Raw genomic sequence first — 12,874 nt, forward strand, 5'->3', positions numbered from 1 at the left:
ATTGTCAACATTAAGGGACGTAACAAATGTAATGGTATGCCAAATGAAACTTTATAATAGTAAAACTACTATGGAATATATTTGTTAAGCTGAAATTGCCACAGAAAGAAGTAATCGGAAATTTTAAAATATGTTATGAAAATACGTTGCATTCTATATTAACCATTTTTATCTCCTAACGCATTCGTAGAAGTTGCGGTAGCGTAGTGGCGAAGGGCACAATGGCAGCGGAGAAGGGTGATTTTGAATGTGGTTCGAATCCTCATCAGTTCAATTTTTTTTTAGTTTTTTTTAAATAACAGATAATTAAATTGTACGTACTGTGCTTTCTGCAAATATAAATTATTAGAATTAATTTATGATATAATATTATTAACTACATTTAGGTGTCTCAGTCCATTGATTTTATTCATAGTACTACGTACCTAGATTTATTTTTACTTTTAAAAAAGTAAAGTAAAATCACATGTTCACAAATAATTTAAACCAAAAGTTAATTTTATAATTCAAACGCCAACGTTTATTAAGAAACGTGTGTCCATAAATTAATAATGAATAAACTGATACTTCATAGCGACACACCTGTGAGGGTAAAAAAAACATGCAAAATGTTTTTCTTCACCTAAGATTTAAATTTATTACGCGGTATGTGCGTGTTTATTTGTCTCACTGGGTTACAAAAAATATTAGTTACAATTCCTCTAATTATGTAGTTAAATATATAAGTAATCAATAAATCTTATATATAACATATATGAATCGGTAGCATTTTTTTACTATTACATTGAAATTAGCTTGATTAACTGTATAATTAAATTAATATTAGAATTTAAACCGTACATAAACTACATTTAGTAAACCCAATGACCCTTGTATCATTTAAATTTATATATTTTAAGATTTTGAAATTAACCTACAACTTAAAAATATATTTGTAATTCCAAAATTGCTCTTAATTTGTTTTTAAATACTAAACCAATTTTGTTATTTATTTGCAAATGAAAAATATAAGATAAAATATCAAATAATATTTCCGCAAGTTACATAATTTTTAACACAAACAGGTGTAACTTTCACTTTTTTTTTTCAGAATTTTGATAAGTTGACTACGGCAGGTTTATCCTCCCCTGATATGTTTGCTTTGGTCGGCAACTGCGTTGGCTGGTTTTCTGTTAGCATTCTAGGTATCGTGTGTATGGAGTTAAGAAATCTTTCTGCGGTTCTGCTATACAAATTTTTATGAAAATTTTTATACCCATGGGTATAACAGAAGTTATAGCAGAAAATGGGCATCGTGTGGGGTGGGCTTTATGATTGCCGTTGGTGCGAACGCCCTGCCGGCCAGGCGACCTTGAAGCACGGCGACGCCCGACGCGGGCAGATGAGTCACGCGGCACGACGGCGAGTCGCTGCCCACGAGACGCCGGGCTGGCGTCCTTGGAGCGAAGACCCCTCTTCCCCGGCACGGGCTGGAGCCTGGTAGTCCAGTTGCCATGTTGCGACCCCGCGCCCGAACTACCTTCCAGCTGTACCGCCCCTACCGCGGGGGGGCTGAATTGTATCCCCTTGGAAAGGGTACCTTTCATAATTTTCTGTACAATGACACAGCAGAAAATAAACTGGAAAGGTACCCTTTCCGATTTCTTAAAATGCATATTCTTTTCTGCTTTAAAATCCTGAAAGTTATCCCCTTGGCAGGGTAACCTTTCCAGTTTGCGACATGTTTGTGCTCGGAATGGTTAGGTTAGGTTAGTTTAGTTTAGGTTAGTTTAGGTTAGTTTAGTTTAGGTTAGTTTAGATTAGTTTAGGTTAGTTTAGGTTAAGTTAGGTTAGGTTAGGTAAGGTTAGGTTAGAGGCGATAACTTTCACGATTTTAAAGCAGAAAATAATATGCATTTTAAGAAATCGGAAAGGGTACATTTCCAGTTATTTTCTGCTGTGTCATTGCACAGAAAATCCTGAAAGGTACCCTTTCCGAGGGGATACCTTTCCAGTGCATATTTGCATTAAAACCGAAACATTTTAAGAAATCGGAAAGGGTACCTTTCAGTTTCTACCCAGCTACACTACAGCCACCATAAGTCTGAAATGTACCCTTTCCACGGGGATACAATTCTGTCGTCCCTGTACCGCGAGGTGGAAGCCCTGCTCACGTATCACGCCCTCTCCATGACGACTGCAAAATTACCTTACCTCTGATGTACACTAGATGGGAACATTAAAAAAATATATTTTACTAGAACTAAGTACAAAACGACCTTCATGACAAGCAATATGTAGATATATATGCCCCCTTTTTAAAAAAAAATTTTTAAGTGTGAATGTGCGTAAGACATACTTTATTTCCTTTCAAAAAGTTCATACAAATAAATTGTGTAACTTTTGTTTTTTTAATGTGAGAACGCCATAAATATTATTAAGATATCCTCACTTAATCTGAAGACAGTGCCTAACCCGAAACACGCCATTATACACGTTATACAATGATATGGAAGCTGACTCGGATGTCGTAAATCACGTAGGAGAATATCTACAATGGCATCCAAGCCATATTTGTTTACAATTTTAAATGCTATAAAAATTATTTCAAGTTCAATAAACGTGATGCTTCAAATTAGATTCTCCAGAACACTGGTGCACTTAAATACCTACCTTTAAAGTACACCTAAATTATACAATAATTTAGAATACATTTATTACTCACACCAATAAACAAGTATATTTACCAGTATTACGAACGAACGTGGGTAAAAGGAGCCAAATAATTAATCGTATATGTAATCCTTCAAAGTGTTTTGCATCACTTTAAAATTACATCTATTGCTCAAATAATATTTTTGTACACTTCTAAGGAATTTTGGTAATTATATAGAACAAAGAGTTTCCTAAAAATTTTTTTTTGTAAATTATTCTAATTATTTTCGAGGTTCTGTAAACATATTTTGATTTTACTTAATATTAATTTTTAATACTTGTTTTTTGCATGTAAACGTGAACGTTTCGAGAGTGAAAGGTTGGTTATGTTAGGTCAGAAACATTTAAAATCGTGCAGACGGTTGGTCATTGATATTTAAATACTGAAGTCTCTAGTTGTAATTTATATACTCTGTTTCGCAAGATAATAAAGGAGCATCATTAGATTCAAATAATACTTCAATGTTTAATATTTTTCTTTAAAACGTCGCGAATCTAGGACATTATTGCCATCATTTTTTCTTACCATAAATATTTTCGGTTAAGTATTCAACCCTCTAGGACTATAAAACTTGCAAAGAATAACGAAGATGAAAGGCACTGTTGAGAGATACTAGATAAAGTTACCTTCATAGAAAGTTCATTTTGTAGACATTACATTATTCCTTTCTTTTTTATTCAATGATATCCATGTCTCAGTGATAAAACATCGCTAGAGGTACAACCAAATATTGTAGTAGGATACAATATTAAAATATCACAGAATGACAATATTACAATACTGCAATATTTGGTATAATATTTGTCTACAGTTGCTTTTTCTTATTTTAAAAATTAAAAATGTACACTAAAACGATTTTTCCTACGGTAATGACCTACGTAGATCGTTTCCCAAAATATAGTTTGTAAATTTCGACGATATCGTTAAAGCCATTTTCAAGAAAGCCATTAAATCATACATAGATATACACACACACATACGTACACACAAATATATATTAACACAAATGTATTTCTCGTTATTAGTAATTTACAGATTCACGTCACAACTATATTTTTAATAGTGAGATTCATGTAGAGTTTCTTTCGTGCTGACGTAATACCGAATGAGATAAATTCCCGGTCTCGTGGCTTGCGCAATTCTACTCTGCCCCAGCCACACAAAATAATTTCCTCGAAGAGTTAGATACCTGGCATTTCCTTTTTTCTCGGCGTGTGTCCTCCAAGACACCCGTAAGGAGGTGGTTACCAAGAAAATAAAAAGTTGGAGGTAGGTAATCGCTAAGTGTATAATTAACATAAGAATGTCACTTCCTTGGTGCAAGAGGATAGCGACAACCTGTATCCTCTACCTTTAAGAGCAGGTCTTGATAATTAATTTTGGACACACAAACCAGCATCTAATTTTTACGATGAAAGTGGAAATTTCAGTTTATCGTTTTTTTCCCTTTGTAAAATGTTCTGGGAGAGTTGCTTGCAAGCGGAGGTTAGCATGGTTTCTGTTTTCTTTGCAATCACACGCGCATTAGTGCGGGAGCATTTGCGATGGAAATCTCGGCTTCAGTGGTTTGTTCACTGATTGTCAGACGTAACTGAAGGTGAGAAGAGGGGGTTTGTGCCCCGGGTGTCTATTTAGGGAGGTGGGGGGGAGGGGCGCTTAACTGGCAGAGTAATTTTTACTCTAGATATTTTTTGAATAGGGTAGTGTTAGAACTAAAAAAATAAAAAAATAAAAAGTGTTGGAAGGCAGATGAACTGAATTATTCGCATTGAAAGGTACATACATGCAGATCGTCAAACACATAAAAACTGTTATTTTTACCTATTATTCTACTTGCGATGTATTAAAAAATGAAATGACTGCAAATTAATATATCTATTTACCATCATAGTTTATTCCAAAGTATTTAGAATAGCGGAATCAATTTGTGGTGGCGATAAAATGTGCTGTGGGGAAAGGTTTACTTTGGTTGGTTTTAAAAAAATAAGGGGGGGGGGGGGCCAAGATGAGTTCTTGCTCCGGGTGGAAACTAGTCAAGTTACGTCCCTGTTGATTGTTGACTGTCCAAATTCTCTGGCTGTTAGAGCTCACACAATGTCGGGAACAAATTGCCTTGTGTACGGCCAATTACTCTGAAGTACTCTAGGTTATCGGTGTTGCCAAACAACGCACACATACGGCTTTAGCAGAAATTGTATTATCGAAATACTGCGTCTGTGTGTGAGCATTGCGATCTTGTTTCGTTTCTATACTAGATTATTTTAGTTGAAATGGTTGAAACAAGGTGTACTTATAATTATCACGTAATAAAATGTTGTAGTCAACTTTAAAATTCCACAGAGATGATCATGTGTCGAAATCACTGTGCGAAAATTCTATTCTTTCACGATTAGGTATCTGATAGGCCTACCAGGGTCACCCTTAACGCCTTCCAGATCAGGGGCGCAACAACTAAATTTCCAAAAGTGGGGCAATATACCTTTTTATAAAGCATAATCGATCCCCCCTATTGAAGCGGGGGGTCCGGGGGTCCTCCCCCGGGAAAATTTGTATTTCAAGGTGGAAAATGGTGCTATTTAAGCAGTTTTATTATCTAAAAATTGATTACACAGCACTTTCTTTGCCCCCGTTTGCCCCCACTTCAAGGTTTCAGAGGGGGGGCAGAATACCCTTGCCCCCGCCCTCTGTTGTTCCTGATTGTTTGTAAGCCTCGAAAATCACTAAGTTCACATGAAATTTGACATATGGATTTTGAAATTAGTTTAAGCACACCAAGAATATGCAAACGTTGACACTTTAATGCAACTACATTTTCATAAGTGATGAATGCATACAATTAACTGGGATTATGCGTGTCTTTATTTCGACATATGTTGACTTTCAAATGTTATCAACTTACCTCTAATCAATTCATGAGAAACGACATCCATGAAAGAGGATGTCACAGCTAGGATGAGAAATTTTCTTCATACGGTATGTGACTTCTACATTAACTGGATTTCGATGTTCTGAAATCTTGCGATCTTACGTGAGCCTAACTTTCAATTTTGTGTAACTTATTGTGTCATGGGCACAGCTATCAGGCGGCGGCCTAGAACTGACAATCCGAATTGATTGCTCGCTGGAGGCAGAGCTGAAGTCACAGAACCCCGGTTACGTGAGCGAGGCCAGTGGTTCAAACTGCTCTAAGCTCCACAGGAGTCTCGGCCTCTCGGACGTGGTTTAGAGACGCGGGAGCGTTAAGGACGACATTGCGTGTGAAATCAGCAGCCTCTTCGCTCCTACGAGCAAGGCACACGAATGACGGGCAGTACGTATATTTGATGGCAATGTGCATTTTTTTTTTTTAATTTTAAGACGTGTTCCTAACAATGATTGTTTTAGCAATAAGTAGGATGCTCTCCTTCGTGCGCATGTCACTTTTAAAATAAGTAAAAAAAGATTATTCATATCTAATTTTTTTAAAAGTTATTTGAATGATTCTTGCAAATGTGAGGTTCGATTTAAAACATTTTTTACGGTTGTGCCCACCGTTATGTTGTGCTCACCGTTGGAGCCTTGTGCTGTTGGTGTGGCATGTTACAAATCAAAATAAATAAAATTACTTACGCCACTGTTGTTTTTTTTTTACTATATGTCATAGAGGAACCACAATAAGTTTGTGTACCCATCTCACTTCTTCATTCTTATGGTTACTTTGTGACATACAGTGAAAACCAGAAATGGCGAATGTCCATAAAATGTTTTGAAATTTAACTTTTTTTTTTTTTTACTGCATTCTCAGATAAAAAGATGTAACCCCTCTCCCCCGCCCTCCAGGGGGCTGGCTGCTCACCCCCGCGCGCGGACCACGGGGTTCTTCCCGCCACCCACCACCCTGCTTTCACTCGTCGCCGCCGTCTGCCGCCCGTCAGCAAACAGCGCGCCCTCCCACGCCGCGCGAGAGAGGCTTCACCCACGCCGCCGCCAGGCAGCAGCACCGAGGCCCGTGGGATGCTTGGCGCGTCCCGGGCGTCTTCCGAAACGTATTCACGTCTGCGGAGGGATCGTGGCGCGGCCTTTACGAGCGGGACCACCCGCGGCGCGAGCGCTCGTCCTGATTTGTGGAGACACTCTCGTACCACGGGGCACATTCGCACGAAGCAGGAGGGCCTCGCGTGGCGTCACGGAGGAAACCTGGCGTGTGGGCACTTCCCGCGTTTTACACACGGTGGTTTCAGAAACTATTTTGCGTATTTCATTTCGTTGTCCTCTCCCGGTGACTTAAATTGAATCAATAATCTCATTACGGTGTATTTTTTCTTTTAAAAATGGCAGTATCTATTCCATAACTGCTATTTAATGGATTTGAGAACTTTATAGGCCAATCTCTATTTCCAATCCTAGCATTGTTTTGAGACCATGAAAACGTGTGTTCTACAACTTTGAGTTCACCGTTTGTGCGTAGCAATTGTCATAAAATTTGTTAGTTTTAGGACATCATTCATAAATATGAGAATTTTTCCCCAAACATCTGAAAAACTCAAATTTATAAATTTTTGATGAGTAAAAACATCTTAGCTCTAGGTATACGGCTTTTGGTAGAAGTAATTTCGTGAATGGAATGAAAGTCGATTGGAACTGAAATGTGCTGCCATCTGTGGAAGTCTCAGAAATCTATTATCTAAAGATGTCGGTCCCACGTGATTCATCTGTACATATTAACTTTCACCAACATCGGGAGATGTGCTAAGCGTATTTTTGTGCCAAACTAAACTGTATAATAGTACAACTATCATTTTCTTACGTTATGTTAAAATTTATAATTATTAAAAAATATTATAACAACAAAATAAATACGCTTTACGATTTTAACAATCGTTAGTTAACATTGAAATGTATAGATAGTGCAGCGTTCGTCATACTGCAGAGACGCAGCAAACTGTTATCCAACATACATATATTCGACCATACTGTTAAATCTTAAACGTTGAATCATTTCATTAAGGTTAATGTTTGTTTGTAGGAAGTATTTACAGATTCATTTATGACGTTTAAGCATAAACAAATATACATACATATACTTAGTGTTATAATATGTGTTTTGAAATGTTTCTGTTGATTTTGTTTTAATGTATCTTTTGGTCTGCAATTTTTAATTTGAAAAATATTTAAAAGAAAACACCACGTTTTTAATGCTTTAGATAACCAACAAAATGTTAAATATCCCTGACGCCATGTTTGTTACAAAACAATTTTCCTGGCTAATAAAATGTAGTTTTTTTTTTTAAATTTGAATATATATTTTCTTATGACTTTTGAAGTTTACAAAATGTGTTACAGAATAGTTTCACTACCACGAAGTTTACTTTGGCACACCAATACGCTTAGTGCATCCTCCGATGTTCGCGGAAATTAATAAATACAGGTGCATGTTGCCACACGTGGTCCGTCATCCTGACGACATCGGATCGGGGCCGCACAGTTTCTGCATGCATGCGCGTTGGAATTTCAACCTGTTATATTTCAGTTGTGTAATGCTCTCTCATTCATTTCATTGTATTTCTGGTGCAAACTAAAATATCTCCCTCAACGTGCCTGAAAAAGAAATAACCTCAAAAACGCAGGCAATGATAATTCCGACCTAAATGGGGGGGGGGGGGGGGTTGTCACAGGTTCAGAGTTGAGTCATTTACATGGGACGTGTTTCGGTACTCCTGTTGGTCGACTAGCCCTGAGATATTCGTAGTACATTTTTTTTACCGTTTTCCCCTGAAATGAATACTTTATTTGTATATTAATCACGCTCGGCATTATTTCAAAGAATTATAAGCTAAATTTAGTGTCCGAATTTCGAATTATAAGTGTATTCGCAACATGAGAACACACGAATTTGTTCGTTACCGAGGCTGGTGTTTACACATCACTGGCCAGTGCTGAAAGACTCTCTCTCACATTTTTTTTTTTTGAAAACCAAAGTTGTATTGATTTCAAAAAATGATATACCAAAACTTAAAGGATTTTGCGATGAAGGACTCACGCAAACGATTAATTCAAAACAGTTAACTGCTCTAGGTTTATGCTAGGACTAAAATAATGAATTATCCTTTAACTTTTTCAACACCATTAATTTAACACTTATTAAATTGATAAATACTTTTTAAAGAACTTCTCGCTGTGTTTAATAAATCAATTTAAAATCATGAGAAAAATTAGGAATTCATTTGAGCTCATGTGACCACAATTCGAGCACGATGAGATACAGTTAAAAGTGAAGCTTGCATGAATGAATTATTTAACTGAGCGAAACGTATTTCTGACATCGGGACCATAAGAAGCGACATAGCGATAATACGCAAATGGAGCGGGGACACGATGCATGGGTGGAGGAACGGGTGTACCCCGAGAAAACCCACGGGCTCACGGCAACGCCCAACCACGTTTCCAACTTGCGAAATACCCGGGTTCGACCCCCACCCGGATCGCCGAAGACTTCAGTTGAACACAAACATTGACAGTGGTATCAGCACCTCCCAGCTTCTATTTATTTACTTTGGTCGCTCTCCGTTAACGTTAACCGCAGACTGTTCTGTCAAAACTTTCTCAGAGCCCGTGGTTTTTGTTTGTGACTCCAACCTACTTTTCACAACGTGTTATCGACGACTACACGAGACCACTATGAACATAGCGCTATAAAGTAAAATCCCTATACTAACAACACGACACCGGATTTGTTTACTACCTGTGAAACTACATCAATTTCTATATGAAAAAAAAGAAAAGGTTTTGGGTGTGAGTAATAGCGCAGTATTTTGGAACTGTGTTTTGTTCGCACCACTTTCGCTGGGCGATTTATTTTCTAGAAGGCTCTCACTAGACTTTATCTTACAAAATGGCAGCAGATAGAGAAAAAAATAATCTTTATAATTGGCTTTAAAACCAAGAGGGCATCAATCATATATAATTTAAGTCTAAATTCTAACCAAATTCAATTAAAAAGTGATTAAAATCCAAGTATATTTCAGAGTTCTATTTATACAAGACTATGGCAAAGAAATAATTAAATAAGTTTGATTGAATAAGTAATAATGTGACTAATTTTGTTGACTGGTTCATAACATCGGTAAGCGAAACGTCAAATTAAAATATTTGGACATAACAGTGATATGTAACAAACCTACGGAGAAAGAGCCATCATTATTACTTACATCTAAAACACGACGCTGATATCATGTAAGTGCTTTCCAAGAGATACGTTTTATAATTTATTTTCACGTTACTAGCGAGGAGGATGCATTTAACAATTAAATCGAGAGGAAATCGGAGAGTAAATCGGGACTGAATCTTAGCAACGAACCATTTCAGCATTTGTATAGAGAGATATCGGTAAGCCATGGATGACATAAATCAGAATGTCAGAATCAGAATACCATTTCGGGTTTTCCCACATGCGATTTATTGACACGATATCTTGCGTAGCAAGTTTTAAGTGGATGTATTTTCTTGAATAACTTAAAACCAGTACCTATAAAATCCTATCTTCACCCACAAGAAAAAAAAATTGCCATTTATTAAAATTACAAATACTTACTCTTATTACGTAAAGAAAGGCTTGGAATCCGCTAAAGCTAAATACATTTCATAGAGAGTACAAAAAAAAAACATAATCTGTCACTTGTCGAAGGAAACTTTGAGAGATATTTTTATTACTAGAGTAGGGTTTAAATATGGTATATATGAACCCAAATAGAACATACTATATTGTAGAACCAATTCAGGAACTGAAATATGTAAGAGTTTTGTGGATATAAATTTCTTAGCTTAAAAAAGCACACCCTAAATAGCTCCATTAAATAATCTGCTGTTTTCTATGCTACTATGAACGGTTCCACTATTCAGACGAAAGTTCTTAAATAAGCTTAAAATTAACAACAAAACATATACTTGTAAATTTTTGGGGAGTAGTTGATATTGCCTAAAACTATTATCACTGACGTGTTTCTAGAGCAAAAAACAACAAACATTGAAATAAAGAACCACATGTAGTTATCAACTTCAATCCATGCAGCTTTGATGAAAAACTCACCTTACATACCCTTAGCAACAGTGTTCGTATTACCTAACACATGCTTGTTGGGATCACTTGGGAGTATGAATGAGTAGTTTTACCAGACCGCAAACACATTACACTTCTGTCCTGTGATTTGAGGTTACTGAAATTCTGCAGTACTTTCTTGAGAAAAGATATAAACTAATTAACTTTGTAAATTGAAATCATTTTCAATGAAAAGCGAGAATTAATAGAAATTAATGGGGTAGGCTGAGTCGGGACACGTCCGGCAGTTTTCAACGTAAATAGGTATGTGAATGAAGATAGTTAAAATAATGGTTAGTTTAATCGTTAGCTCCATTCACAACTTCTTATCAGGTAGCATCTTCGCGTTTATGTTTATTCTTCCAGTATAAATTCCTAGAAATTTTACAGATATTGCCTCAAAATATGTAATGAATTCTAAAATAACGCAATTTAAAACTTTATTCAAGAAACTAATTCATAATTATGAAATAAACTTTCTATAACACTGAGAAGAAGAGCCTTTTCAAATTCTTGTCTTGGCAAATGAAGATTTGTGAGAGCAAAAATAAACACATATAGGTGCTTGGCCATCACGTACTTTAGAAGTGGAACTTCACAGATATAGGTATAATAATGTAAAATAATTTGTGCAAGTACGTGAGAGGCAGTATGCGAGTGAGTAGCACGCGAGTTCACAAGTATGCGAGTGCGCAAGTAAGCAAGTATGCAATAATGCAAACATTCCATCGAGACTCACTCATTGATCGTTGCAATTTTCGATGCCCTTTGAGCGATATACCTACTTTGTTACGCTTTGCTGATGTAATCGCCTCATCATACCCTACTTTCTTTAAGAAAGATTATTTCACTTCAAAAAATATATATTCACTCTAAGAACTAAATTTCATTAGTTTTGGTGAACACTTCAAACATCTTTGGAACGGCTGAGTATCTTTCGATAAACATAATTCTGAAGCTGATATTTATTAAGCTAGCAGGATGAGAGTAAATAGCACATCGAGTGTAATTTTACTCTAGGAAAGAATTGTAAAAAATATTGCAACTTAGTTGAGAATCAATTTGGAGGAGTAAAGTACAAACCAAACTCAAATAATAACGATAGCAACAAACGAAAAAGGTGAACTGCTGCAGGGCGATCGCAAGAATGCAGCTGCAAGAAGGTCCCAGTTCCAGAGAGTCAGTATTATAGAAAACTGAAGATCGAAACCTAAAGGTGCCATATCGGATTCTAATATTGGAAATGTGCCTTCATTAAAGCACATTTTACACATTAAAATGTCTACCAATACCACACAATATGGTTTATAGTTAGAATTTTATTTAAAATGTTGTTATTTCTCACCCACCCACCCCTCTCTTTTACAAAATAAAGACAATGACTTCACAGGGTGAACAATTTGTAGCATCCAGTCATTATTAGCTTCGCGTATGCCAGTAAATTATACACGATGCTTTTAATGAGGCCGAATGTGGGAGATGAGACGTCAGATAACTGTCGGAACTGAGGTAGCCTGTCTCCCCCTTAAGGGTTGACCCGAAGACTGACGCGAGGGTGTCGCAGAGTGGCGCGAGCGCGCGGGTGTGGTAGCTTGTCAGCAGGAAAGTGAAATGGCAGTCGTGAACCTACACCATCAGGAAGTTTGGCGGCAGCTTTCCCCATGCGCCCCGTCGCCCACAAGCTCTGCTCGCTGCCAGACAGATGGAGCGCGCGAGATAACCAGCGCGGACTGAAACTCGCTCGCCATAACTCATATTGTTCCACAAACTGTTAAGGCTATTGCCCTTTGCCGTATGGTGAGTATGGGCGAATAATGGGTGGCTCGGACGTATTCTTCGTCTTACACTGCGCATGTTTTCGGAATCAGTATCACAAATGTCAGCAGATGTAAGCGTTTCTGGGATCTTTCTTTTATACTGATTCTCTTCTTCTTTTCGTTTCTGTAAAATCACGTTTACATCCTTAACATTTTCTTTTCATTCTATATGTTAAGTTCATTATGAGGTATCATTAGTTTTCAAATCCTGGTACACGTTTTTTTTTGTTTACACAATGTACAAAAAAAGTAGACTGAACAAATAACCAAAAACTACTTATTTCAATT

This window comes from Bacillus rossius, chromosome 6, assembly GCF_032445375.1.
Source record: "Bacillus rossius redtenbacheri isolate Brsri chromosome 6, Brsri_v3, whole genome shotgun sequence".
NCBI lineage: Eukaryota > Metazoa > Arthropoda > Insecta > Phasmatodea > Bacillidae > Bacillus > Bacillus rossius.